This window comes from Bufo gargarizans, chromosome 1, assembly GCF_014858855.1.
Source record: "Bufo gargarizans isolate SCDJY-AF-19 chromosome 1, ASM1485885v1, whole genome shotgun sequence".
Classification (NCBI taxonomy): domain Eukaryota; kingdom Metazoa; phylum Chordata; class Amphibia; order Anura; family Bufonidae; genus Bufo; species Bufo gargarizans.
This window is the reverse complement of record NC_058080.1, coordinates 172,264,387-172,283,655: the sequence shown is the minus strand read 5'-3', so window position 1 is coordinate 172,283,655 and position 19,269 is coordinate 172,264,387. Positions and strand designations below refer to the sequence as shown.

General features: G+C 47.7%; 1 protein-coding gene across 1 annotated transcript in view; it reads right to left on the bottom strand.

Annotated features, from left to right (window-relative positions):
- Positions 1-18,658, bottom strand: part of MAP9 (microtubule associated protein 9) — a 134,489-nt gene extending 115,831 nt beyond the window's left edge. The window contains exon 1 of the mRNA XM_044299082.1: positions 18,527-18,658. The gene's annotated coding sequence lies outside the window, so the exon portion shown is untranslated. The remainder of the gene's footprint in view (positions 1-18,526) is intronic.
- Positions 18,659-19,269: the final 611 nt, after the last annotated feature.

Genomic DNA, 19,269 nt, shown 5'->3' with positions numbered 1-19,269 from the left:
GGCCTAAAGGAAGCGTTTTTGCTGATCCCTGCCGGATCAGGCAAAAATGCAAGTGTGAAAGTAACCTTAAGGCCTCTTTCACAAGGGCGTCAGTTTTTTTGCCCGGATAAGAGTCGGGTGCGTTGCGGGAAAATGCGTGATTTTTCTGCGCGAGTGCAAAACATTGTCATGCGTTGCACTCGCGTGAGAAAAATCGCGCATGTTTGGTACCCAAACCCGAACTTCTTCACAGAAGTTCGGGCTTGGGATTGATGTTCTGAAGATTGTATTATTTTCCCTTATAACATGGTTATAAGGGAAAATAATAGCATTCTGAATACAGAATGCATAGTAAAATAGCACTGGAGGGGTTAAAATAAATAAATAAATAATTTAACTCACCTTAGTCCACTTGATCGCAAAGCCGGCATCTCCTTGTGTCTCCTCTGCGCTGAACAGGACCTGGGGTGAGCTGCTATACCGGTTACGGACCTTTGATGACGTCACTCCGGTCATCACATGGTACGTCACATGATATTTTACCATGGTGATTCACCATGGTAAAAGGCCATGTGATGACCGGAGTGACGTCATCAAAGGTCCTTATCCGGTATTTAATGCAGCAGCTCACCCCAGGTCCTGTTCAGCGCAGAGGAGACACAAGGAGATGCCGGGCTTCGCGATCAAGTGGACTAAGGTGAGTAAAAAATGTTTTTATTTTTTTTAACCCCTCTAGCGCTGTTTTACTATGCATTCTGCATTCAGAATGCTATTATTTTCCCTTATAACCATGTTATAAGGGAAAATAATAATGATCGGGTCTCCATCCCGATCGTCTCCTAGCAAACGTGCGTGAAAATCGCACCGCATCCGTACTTGCTTGCGGATGCTATGCGATTTTCACGCTTCCCATTCACTTCTATGGGGCCTGCGTCACGTGAAAATCGGACAATATAGAGCATGCTGCGATTTTCACTCAACGCACAAGTGATGCGTGAAAATCACCGCTCATGTGCACAGCCCCATTGAAATGAATGGGTCAGGATTCAGTGCGGGTGCAATACGTTCACCGCACGCATCGCACCCGCACGGAAAACTCGCCCGTGTGAAAGGGGCCTAAAGGAAGTACCTTTGTGAACTTACCATTTTGTGCGCCCACTGGTGACCATGGGTGGGCAGGGTTGTAGCCTCCAGATCATGGCTGTCCCATGAAAACCCAGCCTAAGGCCTCTTGCACACGACCGTATAGCTTTTTTAGTATTTTGCGGTCCATAAAAACCGGATCTGCAAAAAATACGGATGATGTCCGTGTGCATTCCGTTTTTTGCGGAACTGAACAGCTGGTCCCTGATAGAACAGTACTATCCTTGTCCGTTATGCGGACAATAATAGGACATGTTCTATCTTTGAATGGAACGGAAATACGTAAACGGAAGGCATACGGAGTACCTTCTGTTTTTTTTTTTTTTGCGGATCCATTGAAATGGATGGTTCGGTATACGGACTGTATACGGAACGCAAAAAATGGAACCTAAACAGAAAGCTGTTTCCGGAGCTGCGGACCAGAAGATTGGAGTGCGTTCCGGAAATGTGGAGATCACATAGTGTGCTCTCTGCATCGATTACGTTCCCATAGAGAATGACTAGGTCCGCACCCGTTACGCAAAATTTCAGAACAGATGCGGACCCATTTGCGGACGTGTGAATGGAGCCTAAGGCATATTAAATAGCCTAATAAGTCTTTAGTGACTGCCAATACGTCATTGCCCTGGAGCCGCTGCTCGCCTGTATGCTAACAGTCGCCTTCTGCTTTTACGGTCTAGACTGGAAGAAACTCTGATCCCGGTCACTTAACCCTTTAATCGCTTCAGTCAAGAATGACCACAGCATGATCGAAAAGGGACCTTTCCACAGATCGGGATTTGGGACAGGGAAAACCATGTGCAATCAGAAACCTTGTGTCACAGAGACACTGGGGGACATTTATGAAAGCTGATTTTTCCGACTACAATTTAAATAAGAAGTAAGATGCACCGAATATTAAGAGGTACATTCCTTTTTATAAATTTTGTGCCTGTTTTGACAATCTGTTTGCCAAAATAAAATAAAAAATTTGCACCATAATTGATTCCATTTTCTGGTTTTCACCAAGCCTCATTCACTTCTATGTGCCCAGGGCTGAGTGAAAAGCGCAGAATATAGAACAGGCGTGAAAAACTATCTTCATGTGCAGAGACCCATTGAAGTGAATGGGTCTGGATTCAGTGCGCGTGCAATGCGTTCATGTCACGCACTGCATTCGGAGGGAAATCTTTCTCGTGTGAAAGAGGCCTAAAGTCTCATTTAGTCAGTGTTCCACGTACGTGTGCCATACGTGTTCTCCGCGGACAGCATGCGTCCCCATTCATTTTAATGTGTGTATTCACACATTACTGTTTTAACATGTTCCGTGTTTTTAGCACGGATCCATGCTCTATTTTGTCCGTGTTCACAGATTCATCATGCCATATGTCATCCGTATCCATATGTCACCAGTATGTCATCCGTATTTTGCGGATCCATGCTGTAGAAATGCTATGCCCAACCCATATTCCTCATGTATTTGGTGATTAACAAGTTACTATTTCCGTTTCCGATCCACAAAAAACGGATCGCATACAGAAACCATAAGGATATGTTTTGTGGAATAACGGAACGGAAGAGGACTTAAATCAGAGAGAAAAAAAAACTCTGATACGGAACAGCGAATACGCGAAAAATAGACCGCAAAACAACGGCCCTTAGGCCTCCTGCACACTAACGCGTGTTGCCCGTGCTGCACGAGCACCAACCATGGGGCAGCCGCATGCGGATCGCAGACCCATTCACTTGAATGGGGTCCGCGATCCGTCCGTTCCGCAAAAAGATAGAACAAGTTCCGTAGTGCTTCCGTGTAGTTCCGTTCCGTGCTTCCGTTCCGCACCATTCCACATCTCTGGATTTGGGGACCCATTCAAGTCAATGCGGTCTGCAATACGGCAACGAGACACCTATGGTCGTGTGCATGAGCCCTTAGGAAGAGATGCTTTGAAAATTATTTTTCAGCTGCACAGTGTCTGTGAAACATCGATGACACACAGACAGCAAAAAACGGACACACGGACCCAACACAGATCCATCACGAACATCTTCATGGAGGCATCACTGACCACCCTTTCACAGATTTGAGTTCGGACACAGACGTGTGAATGGGGTTAAGGCTACATTCACATGACCGTTTGTATTTTGAGGTCTGCAAAAAATACAGATGACGTCCATATGGCATCTGTTTTTTTTGCGGATGCATTGTAACAGTATACAAGGAGCTAAAAATCTTTTTTTCATTTGGTTTTTATTAACAATATGGAATCCTTTTTTCTGTACGGAGCTGAGATGCTCTACTAGTTGCCTGTGGATTCTTTGTCTTTTCCGTCATCTGAGCAGCTGACGGGCTCCTTATCTCTGCTCTCTGACATTATAAACACCCATTATAGCTCTGTTCTTATCTTACTGATAACAATGTGGCCTAAATAAGTGTTTATGACTAGGGATGAGCGAACTCGAACTGTATAGTTCGGGTTCGTACCGAATTTTGGGGTGTCCGTGACACGGACCCGAACCCGGACATTTTCGTAAAAGTCCGGGTTCGGGTTCGGTGTTCGTCGCTTTCTTCGCGCTTTTGTGACGCTTTCTTGGCGCTTTTTGAAAGGCTGCAAAGCAGCCAATCAACAAGCGTCATACTACTTGCCCCAAGAGGCCATCACAGCCATGCCTACTATTGGCATGGCTGTGATTGGCCAGAGCACCATGTGACCCAGCCTCTATTTAAGCTGGAGTCACATAGCGCCGCCCGTCACTCTGCTCTGATTAGCGTAGGGAGAGGTTGCGGCTGCGACAGTAGGGCGAGATTAGGCAGATTAACTCCTCCAAAGGACTTGATTAACTGATCGATCTGCAGCTGTGGATCATTGAGCTGCTGATCCTCAATTGCTCACTGTTTTTAGGCTGCACAGACCGTTTGTCAGTCTCATTTTTCTGGGGTGATCGGCGGCCATTTTGTGTCTTGTGGTGCGCCAGCACAAGCTGCGACCAAGTGCATTTAACCCTCAATGGTGTGGTTGTTTTTTGGCTAAAGCCTACATCAGGGTGAAGCTGTGACACCAAGTGCATTTAACCAGCAATAGTCTGTTCATTTTTTGGCCATATACAAAATCAGGGGCAAGCTGCGCCTGTCACCAAGTGCATTTAACCCTCAATGGTGTGGTTGTTTTTTGGCTAAAGCCTACATCAGGGTGAAGCTGTCACACCAAGTGCATTTAACCAGCAATAGTCTGTTCATTTTTTGGCCATATACAAAATCAGGGGCAAGCTGCGCCTGTCACCAAGTGCATTTAACCCTCAATGGTGTGGTTGTTTTTTGGCTAAAGCCTACATCAGGGTGAAGCTGTCACACCAAGTGCATTTAACCAGCAATAGTCTGTTCATTTTTTGGCCATATACAAAATCAGGGGCAAGCTGCGCCTGTCACCAAGTGCATTTAACCCTCAATGGTGTGGTTGTTTTTTGGCTAAAGCCTACATCAGGGTGAAGCTGTCACACCAAGTGCATTTAACCAGCAATAGTCTGTTCATTTTTTGGCCATATCCCAGTCTAATTCTGTCACTAAATCCATACCGGTCACCCAGCGCCTAAATACTAGGCCTCAAATTTATATCCAGCTAAATCTGTCCCTAGTGCTGTAGCTGGGCGAGTTATTTAGTGTCCGTTCAAGCACATTTCTTGTTCTGGGTTGAAATACAATTCCCAATTTAGCAATTTCATAATTTAGTGGTTCCTGCTATATCAGAGCTCTTTGAAATCTATCCCAAAAAGGGTATATAATATTGAAGGTGCACATAGGGTCATTCAGAGTAACTTCACACACACCCGCTACTGTGTATTTCCAAGTCTAATTCTGTCACTAAATCCATACCGGTGACCCAGCGCCTAAATACTAGGCCTCAAATTTAATTCCCTCTAAATCTCTCGTTACCCACCGCTGTACTGTTGTTGCTGGGCAAGATATTTAGTGTCCGTCAAAGCACATTTTTTGTTCTGGGTTGAAGTACAATTCCCAATTTAGCAATTTCATAATTTAGTGGTTTCTGCTATATCAGAGCTATTTGAAATCTATCCCAAAAAGGGTATATAATATTGAAGGTGCACATAGGGTCATTCAGAATAACTTCACACACACCCGCTACTGTGTATTTCCAAGTCTAATTCTGTCACTAAACCCATACCTGTCACCCAGCGCCTAAATACTAGGCCTCAAATTTAAATCCCTCTAAATCTCTCGTTACCGTTGTCCTGTTGTAGCTGGGAAAGTTATTTAGTGCCCGTCAAAGCACATTTTTTGTTCTGGGTTGAAGTACAATTCCCAATTTAGCAATTTCATAATTTAGTGGTTCCTGCTATATCAGAGCTATTTGAAATCTATCCCAAAAAGGGTATATAATATTGAAGGTGCACATAGGGTCATTCAGAATAACTTCACACACACCCGCTACTGTGTATTTCCAAGTCTAATTCTGTCACTAAATCCATACCGGTGACCCAGCGCCTAAATACTAGGCCTCAAATTTAATTCCCTCTAAATCTCTCGTTACCCACCGGTGTACTGTTGTTGCTGGGCAAGATATTTAGTGTCCGTCAAAGCACATTTTTTGTTCTGGGTTGAAGTACAATTCCCAATTTAGCAATTTCATAATTTAGTGGTTTCTGCTATATCAGAGCTATTTGAAATCTATCCCAAAAAGGGTATATAATATTGAAGGTGCACATAGGGTCATTCAGAATAACTTCACACACACCCGCTACTGTGTATTTCCAAGTCTAATTCTGTCACTAAACCCATACCTGTCACCCAGCGCCTAAATACTAGGCCTCAAATTTAAATCCCTCTAAATCTCTCGTTACCGTTGTCCTGTTGTAGCTGGGAAAGTTATTTAGTGCCCGTCAAAGCACATTTTTTGTTCTGGGTTGAAGTACAATTCCCAATTTAGCAATTTCATAATTTAGTGGTTCCTGCTATATCAGAGCTATTTGAAATCTATCCCAAAAAGGGTATATAATATTGAAGGTGCACATAGGGTCATTCAGAATAACTTCACACACACCCGCTACTGTGTATTTCCAAGTCTAATTCTGTCACTAAATCCATACCGGTGACCCAGCGCCTAAATACTAGGCCTCAAATTTAATTCCCTCTAAATCTCTCGTTACCCACCGCTGTACTGTTGTTGCTGGGCAAGATATTTAGTGTCCGTCAAAGCACATTTTTTGTTCTGGGTTGAAGTACAATTCCCAATTTAGCAATTTCATAATTTAGTGGTTTCTGCTATATCAGAGCTATTTGAAATCTATCCCTAAAAGGGTATATAATATTGAAGGTGCACATAGGGTCATTCAGAATAACTTCACACACACCCGCTACTGTGTATTTCCAAGTCTAATTCTGTCACTAAACCCATACCTGTCACCCAGCGCCTAAATACTAGGCCTCAAATTTAAATCCCTCTAAATCTCTCGTTACCGTTGTCCTGTTGTAGCTGGGAAAGTTATTTAGTGCCCGTCAAAGCACATTTTTTGTTCTGGGTTGAAGTACAATTCCCAATTTAGCAATTTCATAATTTAGTGGTTCCTGCTATATCAGAGCTATTTGAAATCTATCCCAAAAAGGGTATATAATATTGAAGGTGCACATTGGGTCATTCAGAATAACTTCACACACACGCTTCTGTGCATTTCCAAGTCTAATTCTGTCACTAAATCCATACCGGTGACCCAGCGCCTAAATACTAGGCCTCAAATTTAATTCCCTCTAAATCTCTCGTTACCCACCGCTGTACTGTTGTTGCTGGGCAAGATATTTAGTGTCCGTCAAAGCACATTTTTTGTTCTGGGTTGAAGTACAATTCCCAATTTAGCAATTTCATAATTTAGTGGTTTCTGCTATATCAGAGCTATTTGAAATCTATCCCTAAAAGGGTATATAATATTGAAGGTGCACATAGGGTCATTCAGAATAACTTCACACACACCCGCTACTGTGTATTTCCAAGTCTAATTCTGTCACTAAATCCATACCGGTGACCCAGCGCCTAAATACTAGGCCTCAAATTTAATTCCCTCTAAATCTCTCGTTACCCACCGTTGTACTGTTGTTGCTGGGCAAGATATTTAGTGTCCGTCAAAGCACATTTTTTGTTCTGGGTTGAAGTACAATTCCCAATTTAGCAATTTCATAATTTAGTGGTTTCTGCTATATCAGAGCTATTTGAAATCTATCCCTAAAAGGGTATATAATATTCAAGGTGCACATTGGGTCATTCAGAATAACTTCACACACACACGCTTCTGTGCATTTCCAAGTCTAATTCTGTCACTAAATCCATACCGGTCACCCAGCGCCTAAATACTAGGCCTCAAATTTATATCCCGCTGAATTTGAATACAATACATTGGGCCAAATAATATATTTGTTGTTGTGGTGAACCATAACAATGAGAAAAACATCTAGTAAGGGACGCGGACGTGGACATGGTCGTGGTGGTGTTAGTGGACCCTCTGGTGCTGGGAGAGGACGTGGCCGTTCTGCCACATCCACACGTCCTAGTGTACCAACTACTTCAGGTCCCAGTAGCCGCCAGAATTTACAGCGATATATGGTGGGGCCCAATGCCGTTCTAAGGATGGTAAGGCCTGAGCAGGTACAGGCATTAGTCAATTGGGTGGCCGACAGTGGATCCAGCACGTTCACATTATCTCCCACCCAGTCTTCTGCAGAAAGCGCACAGATGGCGCCTGAAAACCAACCCCATCAGTCTGTCACATCACCCCCATGCATACCAGGGAAACTGTCTCAGCCTCAAGTTATGCAGCAGTCTCTTATGCTGTTTGAAGACTCCGCTGGCAGGGTTTCCCAAGGGCATCCACCTAGCCCTTCCCCAGCGGTGAAAGACATAGAATGCACTGACGCACAACCACTTATGTTTCCTGATGATGAGGACATGGGAATACCACCTCAGCATGTCTCTGATGATGACGAAACACAGGTGCCAACTGCTGCGTCTTTCTGCAGTGTGCAGACTGAACAGGAGGTCAGGGATCAAGACTGGGTGGAAGACGATGCAGGGGACGATGAGGTCCTAGACCCCACATGGAATGAAGGTCGTGCCACTGACTTTCACAGTTCGGAGGAAGAGGCAGTGGTGAGACCGAGCCAACAGCGTAGCAAAAGAGGGAGCAGTGGGCAAAAGCAGAACACCCGCCGCCAAGAGACTCCGCCTGCTACTGACCGCCGCCATCTGGGACCGAGCACCCCAAAGGCAGCTTCAAGGAGTTCCCTGGCATGGCACTTCTTCAAACAATGTGCTGACGACAAGACCCGAGTGGTTTGCACGCTGTGCCATCAGAGCCTGAAGCGAGGCATTAACGTTCTGAACCTGAGCACAACCTGCATGACCAGGCACCTGCATGCAAAGCATGAACTGCAGTGGAGTAAACACCTTAAAACCAAGGAAGTCACTCAGGCTCCCCCTGCTACCTCTTCTGCTGCTGCCGCCTCGGCCTATTCTGCTGCTGCCGCCTCGGCCTCTTCCTCCGCCTCTGGAGGAACGTTGGCACCTGCCGCCCAGCAAACAGGGGATGTACCACCAACACCACCACCACCACCTCCGTCACCAAGCGTCTCAACCATGTCACACGCCAGCGTTCAGCTCTCCATCTCACAAACATTTGATAGAAAGCGTAAATTCCCACCTAGCCACCCTCGATCCCTGGCCCTGAATGCCAGCATTTCTAAACTACTGGCCTATGAAATGCTGTCATTTAGGCTGGTGGACACAGACAGCTTCAAACAGCTCATGTCGCTTGCTGTCCCACAGTATGTTGTTCCCAGCCGGCACTACTTCTCCAAGAGAGCCGTGCCTTCCCTGCACAACCAAGTATCCCATAAAATCAAGTGTGCACTGCGCAACGCCATCTGTAGCAAGGTCCACCTAACCACAGATACGTGGACCAGTAAGCACGGCCAGGGACGCTATATCTCCCTAACTGCACACTGGGTAAATGTAGTGGCAGCTGGGCCCCAGGCGGAGAGCTGTTTGGCGCACGTCCTGCCGCCGCCAAGGATCGCAGGGCAACATTCTTTGCCTCCTGTTGCCACCTCCTCCTTCTCGGCTTCCTCCTCCTCTTCTTCCACCTGCTCATCCAGTCAGCCACACACCTTCACCACCAACTTCAGCACAGCCCGGGGTAAACGTCAGCAGGCCATTCTGAAACTCATATGTTTGGGGGACAGGCCCCACACCGCACAGGAGTTGTGGCGGGGTATTGAACAACAGACCGACGAGTGGTTGCTGCCGGTGAGCCTCAAGCCCGGCCTGGTGGTGTGTGATAATGGGCGAAATCTCGTTGCAGCTCTGGGACTAGCCAATTTGACGCACATCCCTTGCTTGGCGCATGTGCTGAATTTGGTGGTGCAGAAGTTCATTCACAACTACCCCGACATGTCAGAGCTGCTGCATAAAGTGCGGGCCGTCTGTTCGCGCTTCCGGCGTTCACATCCTGCCGCTGCTCGCCTGTCTGCGCTACAGCGTAACTTCGGCCTTCCCGCTCACCGCCTCATATGCGACGTGCCCACCAGGTGGAACTCCACCTTGCACATGCTGGACAGACTGTGCGAGCAGCAGCAGGCCATAGTGGAGTTTCAGCTGCAGCACGCACGGGTCAGTCGCACTACAGAACAGCACCACTTCACCACCAATGACTGGGCCTCCATGCGAGACCTGTGTGCCCTGTTGCGCTGTTTCGAGTACTCCACCAACATGGCCAGTGGCGATGACACCGTTATCAGCGTTACAATACCACTTCTATGTCTCCTTGAGAAAACACTTAGGGCGATGATGGAACAGGAGGTGGCCCAGGAGGAGGAGGAGGAGGATGAGGAAGAGGGGTCATTTTTAGCACTTTCAGGCCAGTCTCTTCGAAGTGACTCAGAGGGAGGTTTTTTGCAACAGCAGAGGCCAGGTACAAATGTGGCCAGCCAGGGCCCACTACTGGAGGACGAGGAGGACGAGGATGAGGAGGAGGTGGAGGAGGATGAGGATGAAGCATGGTCACAGCGGGGTGGCACCCAACGCAGCTCGGGTCCATCACTGGTGCGTGGCTGGGGGGAAAGGCAGGACGATGACGATACGCCTCCCACAGAGGACAGCTTGTCCTTACCCCTGGGCAGCCTGGCACACATGAGCGACTACATGCTGCAGTGCCTGCGCAACGACAGCAGAGTTGCCCACATTTTAACCTGTGCGGACTACTGGGTTGCCACCCTGCTGGATCCACGCTACAAAGACAATGTGCCCACCTTACTTCCTGCACTGGAGCGTGATAGGAAGATGCGCGAGTACAAGCGCACGTTGGTAGACGCGCTACTGAGAGCATTCCCAAATGTCACAGGGGAACAAGTGGAAGCCCAAGGCCAAGGCAGAGGAGGAGCAAGAGGTCGCCAAGGCAGCTGTGTCACGGCCAGCTCCTCTGAGGGCAGGGTTAGCATGGCAGAGATGTGGAAAACTTTTGTCAACACGCCACAGCTAACTGCACCACCACCTGATACGCAACGTGTTAGCAGGAGGCAACATTTCACTAACATGGTGGAACAGTACGTGTGCACACCCCTCCACGTACTGACTGATGGTTCGGCCCCATTCAACTTCTGGGTCTCTAAATTGTCCACGTGGCCAGAGCTAGCCTTTTATGCCTTGGAGGTGCTGGCCTGCCCGGCAGCCAGCGTTTTGTCTGAACGTGTATTCAGCACGGCAGGGGGCGTCATTACAGACAAACGCAGCCGCCTGTCTACAGCCAATGTGGACAAGCTGACGTTCATAAAAATGAACCAGGCATGGATCCCACAGGACCTGTCCGTCCCTTGTCCAGATTAGACATTAACTACCTCCCCATAACCATATATTATTGGACTCCAGGGCACTTCCTCATTCAATCCTATTTTTATTTTCATTTTACCATTATATTGCGATGCTACCCAAAGTTGAATGAACCTCTCCTCTGCCTGTGTGCTAGGCCTAAATATATGCCAATGGACTGTTGCAGTGGTGGCTGACATGAAGCCTGATTCTCTGCTATGACATGCAGACTAATTCTCTGCTGACATGAAGCCAGATTGTCTGTTACGGGACCTCTCTCCTCTGCCTGGGTGCTGGGCCTAAATTTATGACCATGGACTGTTGCAGTGGTGGCTGACGTGAAGCCTGATTCTCTGCTATGACATGCAGACTGATTCTCTGCTGACATGAAGCCAGATCGTCTGTTACGGGACCTCTCTGCTCTGCCTGTGTGCTAGGCCTAAATATATGCCAATGGACTGTTGCAGTGGTGGGTGACGTGAAGCCTCATTCTCTGCTATGACATGCAGACTGATTCTCTGCTGACATGAAGCCAGATTGTCTGTTACGGGACCTCTCTGCTCTGCCTGTGTGCTAGGCCTAAATATATGCCAATGGACTGTTGCAGTGGTGGGTGACGTGAAGCCTCATTCTCTGCTATGACATGCAGACTGATTCTCTGCTGTCATGAAGCCAGATTGTCTGTTACGGGACCTCTCTGCTCTGCCTGTGTGCTAGGCCTAAATATATGCCAATGGACTGTTGCAGTGGTGGGTGACGTGAAGCCTCATTCTCTGCTATGACATGCAGACTGATTCTCTGCTGTCATGAAGCCAGATTGTCTGTTACGGGACCTCTCTGCTCTGCCTGTGTGCTAGGCCTAAATATATGCCAATGGACTGTTGCAGTGGTGGGTGACGTGAAGCCTCATTCTCTGCTATGACATGCAGACTGATTCTCTGCTGACATGAAGCCAGATTGTCTGTTACGGGACCTCTCTGCTCTGCCTGTGTGCTAGGCCTAAATATATGCCAATGGACTGTTGCAGTGGTGGGTGACGTGAAGCCTCATTCTCTGCTATGACATGCAGACTGATTCTCTGCTGACATGAAGCCAGATTGTCTGTTACGGGACCTCTCTCCTCTGCCTGGGTGCTGGGCCTAAATATATGCCAATGGACTGTTGCAGTGGTGGCTGACGTGAAGCCTCATTCTCTGCTATGACATGCAGACTAATTCTCTGCTGACATGAAGACAGATTCTCTGTTACGGGACCTCTCTCCTCTGCCTGGGTGCCGGGGCCTAAATATCTGAGAATGGACTGTTCCAGTGGTGGGTGACGGGAAGCCAGATTCTCTGCTATGGAACCTCTCTCCAATTGATTTTGGTTAATTTTTATTTATTTAATTTTTATTTTAATTAATTTCCCTATCCACATTTGTTTGCAGGGGATTTACCTACATGTTGCTGCCTTTTGCAGCCCTCTAGCTCTTTCCTGGGCTGTTTTACAGCCTTTTTAGTGCCGAAAAGTTCGGGTCCCCATTGACTTCAATGGGGTTCGGGTTCGGGACGAAGTTCGGATCGGGTTCGGATCCCGAACCCGAACATTTCCGGGATGTTCGGCCGAACTTCTCGAACCCGAACATCCAGGTGTTCGCTCAACTCTATTTATGACCTCTTAGTAGTTTAGAGATAAGAGTTATTAGATGACAAGCACAAGGCGAAAGTACCAGTCACACAGCTAGAAATACAGTTAACCCTTTGTGACTGAACAGTTCAATATGTTTAATAAAGGCCAATTAAAAATATGATTTTTAGCCCAAAATAAGCTAAATGCAATCATGAAAAAATGGACTCCAAAGGTGTACATAGCCTTTAAGTCACAAAAAAGCCATACCTTTACACCAGTGGGAGTGGCATACAAATGCTGGAGGGCCATTTCCTGACAACAGTGTTATACAAGGCCCCATGCACAAAATTGTATCAGTAATGAGGTCCGCAAACTACAGATACCGGCCGCGTGCATCCCACATTTTCCCTTCCGCACGTCCCAGCCTATATTAAAAATGCCTATTCTTGTTTGCAAAACGGACAAGAATAGTGCATGTTCTATCTTTTTTGTGGGACAGCGGAATGGACATATGAATTTTTTAGGCCCCCGCTGAAATGAATGGGTCCACATTAGATTTGTAAAAAATTTGAAATGGATGTGAACCAAAAATACAGTGATTTGCATAAGGTCTAAAGATGGACCCGATTTATCAAACAACATGCAGCACTTCATACATTCGGTGCAAAGTACTACAACACAGACTGAAGAAAAACAGACTTAAAGGGAACCTGTCATGTGGATATTTGATTATAATCTAACTAATTATATACAATCATTAACTACTAAAAAGTACCTTAGATGTATTCACTTACTGGTGTGACAGATGGTTACCTCATAATATACACACAAAGATGCTGCATGCTAATGAGCTGATTTGAGTCCAGCGTGATGTCATTGAGTCCAGGGTATATTTAATTCAGAGCTATAGCCACTCCCCTGCCCACCTGCTGCTGATTCATATGGATAATAACTGTCATTCAGCAGCCGGCAGGCGGGGAGAGTCAGGAGCTCATAAATATTCATGACTCACCATTATCAGCTGGAGCTTTTCAATACAAGATGTTGGCAGATTGACGGGGTCAATTAAAGAAAGTGACCCAGCATTTCGCTAAGAGAATCAGTCACTTATTTATGTTGCCTTTAGTTAGGACACCATTAAACTGGTGACAGGTTCCCTTTAAGGGATCGTACCATCCAAATGTGTTTATCACATATAAACAGACTATGGCCTCTTTTACACAAGCATATCTGCAATCCGTATATATGACGAGTATTTTGTGTACTGAGATCTGCTGCTAATGTCAATAGGGCTTTTCACCTTTAATTTCTGTCAGTATTTGAAATCCACAGCATGTCCTAGTTATGTGCGTATTTGCTTCCAAACACCCCCATTATAGTCTATGGGAGAGAATAACTTCTGGATAGGTCATTGGTATCTGATCTGTCGGCGTTCGACACCCAAGACCCAGTGGCTCTAGCAGCAGCGCCGTGGCTTTCTTGCAGTTTACCCATGGGCAGTGACATCACATCCCATGGCCTAGGAGCAGTTCAGCCCCATAGAAGTCAATGGGGCTGAGCGCGATACCAAGCACAGCTGCTATACAATGTAAGGCGCTGTGCTTGGTAAGCAGGGAGAAGGCCGCGGCGCTCACAGGAGCGCTGGTGTCTTCTCAAACAGCTGATCGGTGGGTGTCCCGGGTGTCGGAGTCCCACCGATCACAAGTGATGACCTATCCTGAGGATCGGTCATCAGTATAAAAATCTTAGGAACCCTTTTAACTTCCTCCTTAAAGGGAACCTGTCACCCAAAAATCGCCTATTAAGCTGTTTACAGTACCTTATAGTGCTGTATACTCGTTTCTTGATGCACTTTTTGTTCGTTTTCCCGCATGTCTGCTCATTCAGAAATCGATGTTATATTCAGCTGCTGCCCCGTGCTTCAAGTCAGGCTTGAAGTCACGGGGGCAGCGGCCTCGGCGTCTTACATGGCCCTCTCCCCGCCCCCTGCCTCTGTTACTGACAGCCGAACTCCGAATCCGGGACCGCGCTCAACGGCCGCATGCGCAGTAAAGGGCGGCAGGAGCGCGGTCCCGGCTGCCGCGCGTACTACGCGCCGTCTTACTTTCGCCGCACTGCGCATGCGCCCGACATCCTGTATCAAACGCGCCCGCGCCCAGATGCCGGGCGCGGGCGCGTTTGATACAGGATGTCGGGCGCATGCGCAGTGCGGCGAAAGTAAGACGGCGCGTAGTACGCGCGGCAGCCGGGACCGCGCTCCTGCCGCCCTTTACTGCGCATGCGGCCGTTGAGCGCGGTCCCGGATTCGGAGTTCGGCTGTCAGTAACAGAGGCAGGGGGCGGGGAGAGGGCCATGTAAGACGCCGAGGCCGCTGCCCCCGTGACTTCAAGCCTGACTTGAAGCACGGGGCAGCAGCTGAATATAACATCGATTTCTGAATGAGCAGACATGCGGGAAAACGAACAATAAGTGCATCAAGAAACGAGTATACAGCACTATAAGGTACTGTAAACAGCTTAATAGGCGATTTTTGGGTGACAGGTTCCCTTTAAGCCTCATGCAGACATCCGTTGAACACAGTCTGTGAGATACCGGACTGGCATTGCAGGAGCGCACGGCGTCATTGGTTGATATAATGCTGTGCGCTTCGTGCCGCTGCTGCTGTACAGTATACAGCTGTATAGATCATACCAGAGTATTACTGTACTACGGCGGCACAAAGCGCATGGTGTCATAGCAATCAATGACGCCGTGCGCTCCTGCAATGCCAGTCCGTTATCTCACAGACCATGTTCCACGGACGTCTGCATGAGGCTTTAGTTTAGACTATTAGGCTAGATCTACACGACGACATTTGTCGCGTGACATTTTGTTGCACCAATGTCGCGCGACAATTTTTAGAATGGAAGTCTATGGTGTTGCACTGTGACATGCTGCGACTGCGACACGACGGTTGCAAAAAACCCATTCAAGATGGATTTTTCGGCGACTGTCACGTCGCAGTATGTTGCGTGTCGCAGTGCGGCACCATAGACTACCATTGTGTGAATTATTGTCGCGCAACACATGTCCTCGTGTAGCCCTAGCCTTAGGCTACTTTCACACTAGCGTTCGATCGGATCCGTTCTGAACGGATCCGATCATATTAATGCAGACGGAGGCTCCGTTCAGTACGGATCCGTCTGCATTAATAACTTAGAAAAAATTCTAAGTGTGAAAGCAGCCTGAGCGGATCCGTTCAGACTTTCAATGTAAAGTCAATGGGGGACGGATCCGCTTGAAGATTGAGCCATATGGTGACATCTTCAAGCGGATCCGTTCCCATTGACTTACATTGTAAGTCTGAACGGATCCGCTCGCCTCCGCACGGCCAGGCGGACAGCTGAACGCTGCAAGCAGCGTTCAGCTGTCCGCCTGTCCGTGCGGAGGCGAGCGGAGCGGAGGCTGAACGCCGCCAGACTGATGCAGTCTGAGCGGATCCGCTCCATTCAGACTGCATCAGGGCTGGACGGAGGCGTTCGGGTCCGCTCGTGAGCTCCTTCAAACGGAGCTCACGAGCGGACAGCCGGACGCTAGTGTGAAAGTAGCCTTAGCATAGCAAACAGCCTCACTTGACTTTCTCAGTCAGACCAGAGATGGAAAGGGGATGAGGACTCAGAGCATCACACATTACGCTGATAAGTACAGCACTCTTCTGTAAACAAGAACCATACTGCTGCCATACTGTTATCCTACTTCTATTACTCTACTATTATACTAACTGATAACATCTTCCCATCACGAGCAGCAAACTGATAATGGATTACCTATCGATATAGGAGTTCTATCTGTTCTGCATATCATTTTCGGTGGTATAGTACAACAGAAATGAAAAAGAAAAACAGACAAGCGTCCTAAAAAATATCCCTTTCTAACAGATGTTTCCCGTTAAAAACTCCCCTTCAGATAAAATTCCCCTGTAGATATATTTATATATTCATATAGACTAAAGCTGCTTTTCACACTAGCGTTCGTTGGTCCGCTCGTGAGCTCCGTTTGAAGGAGCTCACGAGCGGACCCGAACGCCTCCGTCCAGCCCTGATGCAGTCTGAATGGATGCGGATCCGCTCAGACTGCATCAGTCTGGCGGCGTTCAGCCTCCGCTCCGCTCGCCTCCGCACGGACAGGCGGACAGCTGAACGCTGCTTGCAGCGTTCGGGTGTCCGCCTGGCCGTGCGGAGGCATGCGGATCCGTTCAGACTTACAATGTAAGTCAATGGGAACGGATCCGCTTGAAGATGCCACAATATGGCTCAATCTTCAAGCGGATCCGTCCCCCATTGACTTTACATTGAAAGTCTGAACGGATCCGCGCAGGCTACTTGCGCACTTGCGAATTTTTTTAAAGTTATTAATGCAGACGGATCCGTACTGAACGGAGCCTCCGTCTGCATTAATATGATCGGATCCGTTCAGAACGGATCCGATCAAGCGCAAGTGTGAAAGTAGCCTTAGGCTACTTTCACACTAGCGTTCGGCTGTCCGCTCGTGAGCTCCGTTTGAAGGGGCTCACGAGCGGACCCGAACGCTTCCGTCCAGCCCTGATGCAGTCTGAATGGATGCGGATCCGCTCAGACTGCATCAGTCTGGCGGCGTTCAGCCTCCGCTCCGCTCGCCTCCGCACGGACAGGCGGACAGCTGAACGCTGCTTGCAGCGTTCGGGTGTCCGCCTGGCCGTGCGGAGGCGTGTAGATCCGTCCAGACTTACAATGTAAGTTAATGGGGACGGATCTGTTTGAAGATGCCACAATATGGCTCAATCTTCAAGCGGATCCGTCCCCCATTGACTTTACATTGAAAGTCTGGACGGATCCGTCCGAGGCTATTTTCACACTTAGCTTTTATATGCCAATATAATGCAGACGGATCCGTACTGAACGGAGCCTCCGTCTGCATTATTATGATCGGATCCGTTCAGAACGGATCCGATCGAACGCTAGTGTATAAGGGCAGGAAAAACGGAATGGACAGATTCGGCACATAACTAAGCCGAACGGAGCCTACGGACCCCCATAGACTATATGGGGTCCGTTAGGTTTCCGCCCAGAGGAAGATCTTTGAAGCAGAGATAAAAGTCCTGCATGCGCTACTTTTGCCTCTGCTCCAAAATCATCTTCTGAGTGTAAACTTAACGGACCCCATTATAGTCTATGGGGGTCTATGGGGTCTGTAGGCTCTGTTCGGCTCAGTTATGTGCCGAATCCGTCCTTTCCGTTTTTCCTGCCCCAAGGGAGTAGCAGAACGGAAAGGCTGAACGCTGATGTAAGACTAAACATCGGGCCAGAAAAAAAACTAAAATAAAAACTCAATGACAGACAAACCTAAACAGCTGAAATCACACATGCAGCTCTTGATGCAGCTTTTGCGCCCAGAACAGGAGTGGATGTAAAAGCCAGGAGAAGACGAGGAGGGACATTTAAACCGCCGCTCTGCAATCTTCAGCGGCTGAAAAGAATGGGCGGCAGTAAGCACAAGGCCCCCGGAGAACTTTTGGTGCGTGTTTCCAACACACAATTTAACGGGAAAAAACCACTGTGTGAACAGGCCCTCACAGTCCTGTAATATCTGAGTGTGGCAGCAGTGCTCATCATCAACAGGGGGCCACACGACTCCGCTCTCATGATCAGTGGAAGTTCTAGTGGTCAGACCCCCATCCATCAAACACATATCACCTATCCCTTTAGATCGTAATATCATGTCCCTAAAATGCTAGTGAATGTGACTGTGCTGAGATCCAGCAGCTCTGACTTCCCATAGACCTCATACACTATCATTAGCATTCAGACATTGCGATCTTCTCGGTTATAATTCGCCATGTTAATATGACGGAATGACATCAGAGCTTACAGCCGGTGACCTGTGTGACTGATGTCCTAAACCTAATACATTGTGTGCGAGGTTACCACCTGTTACCTTACCGGTAGATGTCTCCTGATGCAGAGGCCGCTGCTGCTTCACGACGATTATCTCTCCGTCATCACTAACGTCTGATGGGCTAATTGTCCGGTACTTGATAATGTCTGGTACCTATCTCGGGGCAAAGCTGGAGAAGCCGTGTTGGTTACTAGGTAACGACGCACGGTAACGGAAGGAGCACGTGTCCCTGCGTGTGGGCGGAGCCTATGACGTCAGCACTACACAGTTGTATACTGTTGGCAGGTCCCGTGTGAGACCTTGGAGGCTCCGCCCCTCGTGCTCTCACTGATTACAATGATAGTCCTTCAGTTATGCACAAGTGTGAGGAGATTCATCAGAAATATATATATATATATATATATATATATATATATATATATATATATGGAATAAAGTGCGTGGATTTTACAATTTCCCTGTATTTTGTATTTAACTTCCTACTTTCCCAGATCCATCACTTTTTTGGAGCGTGTATGACTTTTTGATCACTTTATTCAATATTTTGGGGGGAGGGTATTATTTTTCCGGTACGGCAATCACCACGTGTTTTTTGGCACAATGTGCTCCAGAAAATGGTCTCCATGATCCTCTCTGCATTTGAAGGGGTTATCCAACGCCTGAAATGCCTCCCTATATGTCCGGGCCCCTTACACACAATGTACTTCCCTCGCTCCCCGTCACCCGTGTCATTTCCGAAGGCCGCCGCTGCATCTCCTGATCGCGCGGATGAAAACATACAGAGGGG